Source organism: Triticum aestivum, chromosome 3D, assembly GCF_018294505.1.
Source record: "Triticum aestivum cultivar Chinese Spring chromosome 3D, IWGSC CS RefSeq v2.1, whole genome shotgun sequence".
Taxonomy (NCBI): Eukaryota; Viridiplantae; Streptophyta; class Magnoliopsida; order Poales; family Poaceae; genus Triticum; species Triticum aestivum.
The window spans coordinates 96,528,539-96,534,538 of NC_057802.1; positions in this window are offsets into that span (position 1 = coordinate 96,528,539).

Consider the following 6,000-nt stretch of genomic DNA (forward strand, 5'->3'; position numbering starts at 1 on the left):
CGCTCAAACATCTTTGGTAGCCCAATAAAGAAGATCAATCATGGGCACATACCTATTTTATTAGTTTAAGAAATGGAAAAATATCTATACTATATAGCCAAAACATAATCTTATTTTGTCCATTTGTTTTGCATCAAGATTTGTCCTATATGGTCCTTTTATTGTATTAAAAAATATTTGGTTCCCATGGGAAACACATGCACATACCTATCAAAGAAAAAACATTAGCCTGGACTTAATGGAAATATTCCTATCCTATGTATTAAATGACATCTTTTTTTTACAAGAACTCAGATACATGCCATCTCACTTTTATGGTTTTCTTATTATATTTTTTTCATAAAGGCTGGGTTTTATTGACTTGAAATGAAGCATCAAGTGGATACAAACACCGTGAACACACACCTGGCTTCTACATAACTAGGATGCACACAACCAACATCAACACACAGACACAAAAAAAAACATGCTTACAAATAGCGAAGTCATATAAGACCAAAACTACGCCTAAGCAAGAAAAAGGATAAAATCGTGAAGCGATCAAATTCGTGATCGACAAACTACAACTATGACCATATCCGCACAAACCGCCTAATGGCACCACAAGGACAACGAGATTCTTTAGCACCAAATGAGGGCCAACGTAGTAGCATCCTTAGTGTAGGAGTAGAAGGGGTAATTGTACATTTGCTACATCTATTATTTTTTAGCGCATTCCTAAAGAAATTTTCTGGATTGGCTGCAATTTGTTTGTTTGGAAGTGTAATTGCCGGAAATCATTCTATGAATGGCAGCATATAGCAAAGGCTCATAAGTTGAAACAGATAATTAAGTATTTAGCTTAGCACATATTTTCACATTCTAAAATGGTTCACAAAAGTGGAACAAATGTTTTGTGTAATTGACCACGGGCTAGTAGTACTAGCAGTGAACTTTTGTGAGGGTAAATGTTCAGTTTTCCACTGTGAAGTGGCAAACCAAGTCCTAACTATGTACAATACTTATTCAGACCAGATGATGGCGGCACTGCGGTGTCGTTTCTCTCTTGGGAGCATCGTTTGTGGAGCAGTGCTGGAAGTCAGAGGCAGGAGGTGGAGCGGCTTCGTCTTGCACGGAGCTTCGGTGGAGATGTCAAGTCATGCCTGATCGACAGGTGCTACGCTTGGTCATGCCTGGTCGGCAGGTGCTACGCACGACAGATCCTCCAAGGACTTCAAACTGTGTCGGCTGGTGGTACTTGGCAGCATGGCGCTGAGGTGTATCAGTGGCGACCGCGACGTGTTCAGCTGTTTGCGCGCAGGGAGGAGGTGCCGTTGGGTGCCGTGGTGGCGTCGACGATAGCTGGACCGAGCAAGGTTGATGCATCAGTACAGTTCTGAATATGGAGCGGTGGCAGTTGGCGGCGGCGGCCTCTGAGAGCACGCCGGACCAGTGTGTGTCCCAGACCCGGCAAGTGGCTAGGTTGGGATCTCGGGTCTTAGATGTTAGGCTTGGCTGCGATGTCTGTTTGGTATTAGGCCCAGGCTATCTGCGCCCCTTCATCAACTGGATAGGTGTAGCGACAGTTTGTTGCTTAGACGACGGCTTTAGTCTTACTGTTGTATGACTTTGTAAGGTCTTGTAAGAATAATTAATAAAGTGGCTGTATGCATCGCCCAGATGCAGAGGCCGGGGGTCATCCTCCTTTTCTAAAAAAAAACTATGTACAATACTTGACTGTAATCATAGTGGGAGCAAAACATACATTGCAAAACATAAATGATTTAATAAATAAATTTATCCAAAAATAAACAAATAATGATGAATCCATATATGTAATAAATCAATATGGATGCTTTTAAGTTTAAACTCGGATAAAGTTATCACAGCCTCAAAAGCACCACATGCATGTAGTTTCTTATTTGTCACTTGAGACTCCAATGATAGTGGGAAAATAGCATATCATGGAGAATCTAAGTAATGACGAATCCACACAAAACCCGAATATGGGAAAGGGGAGGGGGTGCCTGGTCTCCTAGGTAAGGGAAAATAGTGTTATGCTATTAGGCAGATTTCATGCAAACTTAATCGAGATTAGCATTATCGGAAGATTACTAATATGGCAAATCACATAAGACAAACTAGGAACGTCTAGTATGTAGGCATATGGACCAATTGCGCGCACACACACACACACACACACACACACACACACACACACACACACACACACACACACATATATATATAAGAGAGAGAGAGAGAGATGTTCAAAATATATGAGGGCACCAAAAACTCAGGTGCAACAACACCTTCAACTATGGTGGTGATGACATGATAGTCGTCTGTCATAGAGGAAGTAGTCAAAGCAGGTAGATGATCGAGGATGTAGTCGAACGCGTGTGATAAATCACGCCGAGATGCTCTCCAAAAACCTTATCACCCCTCACTCGGTGTAGGTTCTCAAGGACGCGGTTTGAAAGGCCTACTCTCCTAGACGGTTGTGCATGCAATCATCGGGATGAGGTCGCCGGAGAAGCAACTCAGCACTATGTAGGATCGAACATAGGTCTAGAGGAGGGGGTGATTAAACTACTTGACCAATAAAAACCTAGCCTTTCCCAACTTTAGTTCTTGGTAGTTTTTAGCAATTCTAGCAAGTCTACTAGCACCCTATAATAGAGTAGCAGTGGGAAGTAAAGACTTGGCACATAAAGTAGAGGAAGTGTTTGGAGATAATCAAACGCAATGAAGACACTATGATTTTTGGCGCGGTTCTGATAGGTGGTGCTATCGTATGTCCACGTTGATGGAGATTTCAACCCATAGAGTGTAACAGTTACGCGAGTCGGAAGGCTCCACCCACAAAGGGTCCACGAAGAAGCAATCTTGTCTATGCCATCACGGCTTACATCCATGAAGGACTAGCCTCACTCGGGATAGATCTTCACGAAATAGGCAATATCCTTGCCCTTACAATCTCTCTGGTTCAACTCCACAAGCTTGGAGGCCCCCAAGTGACACCTAAACAATCGAGGAGACACCACTCTCCAAAAGGTAATAGTTGTTGTTGTTCATGATGAACTCCTTGCTCTTGTGCTTCAAAAGATAGCCTCCTCAACACTCAATCACTCACTCACGGATTTGGCTATGTGGTAGAAGAGGGATTGGAGTGGAAAGCACCTTGAGGAGGGTAGAGATCGAGGATCAAAGGTTGGAGTGGAATCCTCTTGATCTTAACACAAGTGTAGGTGATTCTCTCCCAGAAAATGGATATGACAAGTGTAGGATTCAATCTGGTTGCTCTCTCTGTTGGTGGAATGGGTGGGGGTATATATAGGCAGCACCAAAAATCCAACCGTTACACACCTTTATGCACTACTCGGTGGAACCGGGTGAAAACACTCAGTGAGACCTAGCAGTACAAAAAGTTTGAAATTTAGGCTTTTCGATGAGATCGAATGAAACCTCTCAGTGGGACCGAGTGAAGCTGGCCTAAGAACTTTCCGCACTTTGGTGTCACCGGTTGAAACCATTCAAAAATTCGAGCTAAATAAAATTGGTAACAGAAGGTTGGCAAGTGCTCTTCGATGGGACCTAAGGGCCAACTCGGTGAGACCAAGATGCTAGGGTTTAGGCAGTGGCTATGTCAAGTGTATCTTGGTGAGTCCGATTGGATATATCGGTTGGACCGAGATTGACTTTAGGGTTTTGGACATAGATGAATGTGGGAGTGTGGTTGAGGGTTTTGGAACAATATCTCTAAGCACTTGAGCTGTTAGACCATGATCAAGAACTCATCCCCTTTTAATAATATTGGCTTTCCTATGGACTCAATGTGATCTTGGATCACTAAGCCAAAAATGTAGAGTCTTGGAGGCTTGTCAACATATGTCCTTTGCACTTTGAGGGTTCCACATTCACATCCAATTGCCATACCTATATTGAATTTTTATGAAGTATTCTTTGAGTAGGCATTAATTCAGTGAAGTATATGTCATTATTAATTACCAAAATCACCCACGGATTAGTTGCACTTTCACACCACGGACTCAAACAAAGTGTGTGTGTTTCTCTTAGTCCTCTTCGCGCGTGTATCATCTCTCCTTTGCATGTCCCTTGCATAGAAGGGACTAGGAGGGTGAAGAGATACAACTGACACGTGGTGGAACAACTCTCCGAAGGTACAAAACATGTCCACAATGAGCCTCGCTATTGACACATACCCCCAAAGCTTGGCAGTGCACTGCCATGCAAGAAATTAGTTCATTCAGCAAAACTCATAACAATAACCCAAACTGGAACTCGGTTCAGGAAATGCGACTCGTGCGCGTGGAGTGGTGTGAAGCGAGTGAGTGAGTGAGCGCACACCCCATTGCTCGTTTTCTCATGCTACGAGGATTAGTATAATAACTCACCTTTTTATATTGGTGATTCTTCCACTCCACTAGCACTTTTTTAGGAGTATCACCGCTTTATTTATTCAGCCACGACTGAAGTTGGGATACAAGCGATATCAGGGGGTTGCAACAGCCACACATGGCACCCCACTTGTAAAGAAAAACTAGCTCTCACTAAGCGATGAACATCTTTATTGGACTCCCTAGACTCAAATATAACTTTAGCTACTACAAAAGACCTTAACAAGTTTTTGATGTCATCGATGATCATGAAGCTCGGGCCTCTGTACTCCTCCTCCAAGTGATTGACGATGGACTTACAGTCAGTTGCCACCTGAACCTTCTGAATGTTCAAGTCTAATGCCAACGATAATGCTTCATGGACTGCCATCGCTTCTAGTACTTCCAGCTCGACCATTCCTTGCTCAACCAGTGTTGATGCCCCAACATACTCACCTTTGGATGATCTGCAAATGGCTGCACACGAACCTACCCTCTCGCTCGTGAGAACGGCGGCGTCCACCTGAATCTTATGGCACCCCTCATCAGGGGCCACCCACCGTCTGGTACTCGATCGTGCAGCCACAGTTCTGCTATTCTTCTTGCTAGGGATCATTGATAGGTCACTGATGTAGCTCCGAATGAAGCCAACCGTTTCATGGGGGGACTGGAACTATTCCTCATGTATAGCCCAATGTCTGACGCACCAAATAGACCACAAGGTTATGATGACCATGATGAACTCTTGTTCGTTCATAGCATCCTTCATTTGTAGCAGCCACACTCTTGCGTCATCAGTTCTACATTGGATCAGGACATCTATAATATCTTCATCCAGTAATGCCCAAACACATTTTGACATATTGCATACAATCAGTGCATGCCTCCAACTATCCTCTGCACCTTTACATATAGGGCACATTTCAGTTTCAGCCATATTTCTATGACACCTTACATCTTCTGCCAGGATCGAGTTTTGACCAAGTCTCCACACAAATTTTTTAATCTTCACCGGCACATTGATTTTCCACAGGCCCATCCAGTCTTTTCTTACCGCACTAGTATTAGACTGATTGCTTCTGCTCTCAAGCCAATCTTCTCTTCTTCTCTTTGTCTCTACTAGTAGTCGATACACTGAACGTACCGAGCAAACACCGCTGTGCTCATAGTGCCATGCCCACACGTCCTTCTGATTGTGCGTACTTAGCGGTATATTAAGAATTGTATCCGCATCCGGTCCCTGCAAATGCTCATAGACCAATGAAGTGTCCCAAGTTTTTGTACTTGCTTCAATTAACTCCGCCACGTGCACTGGCGGGTTGCTGGGTCGAGGGTGTAGAGGCCTTAGCATGTGGTCGTGCGGCAACAAGTTATCTTCCCACATGTTCGTCTCAAGTCCATTCATTACCAATACGCCGAATGAGGCCTTGTTACAGAACTGAAATTCCTTCGGTAAGAGCTTGCCAAATCTGTGACGGACGGTTCCCCAGTTCTGTGTTTAGGATACTACCCGTTGGGTAGTACACTGCTTTTAGAATTCTTGCATTCAACGAATTTTCGTCCTGAACAATCCTCCATGCCTGCTTGGCTAGCATAGCTAGATTGAAAAGTTGAGTGTCCC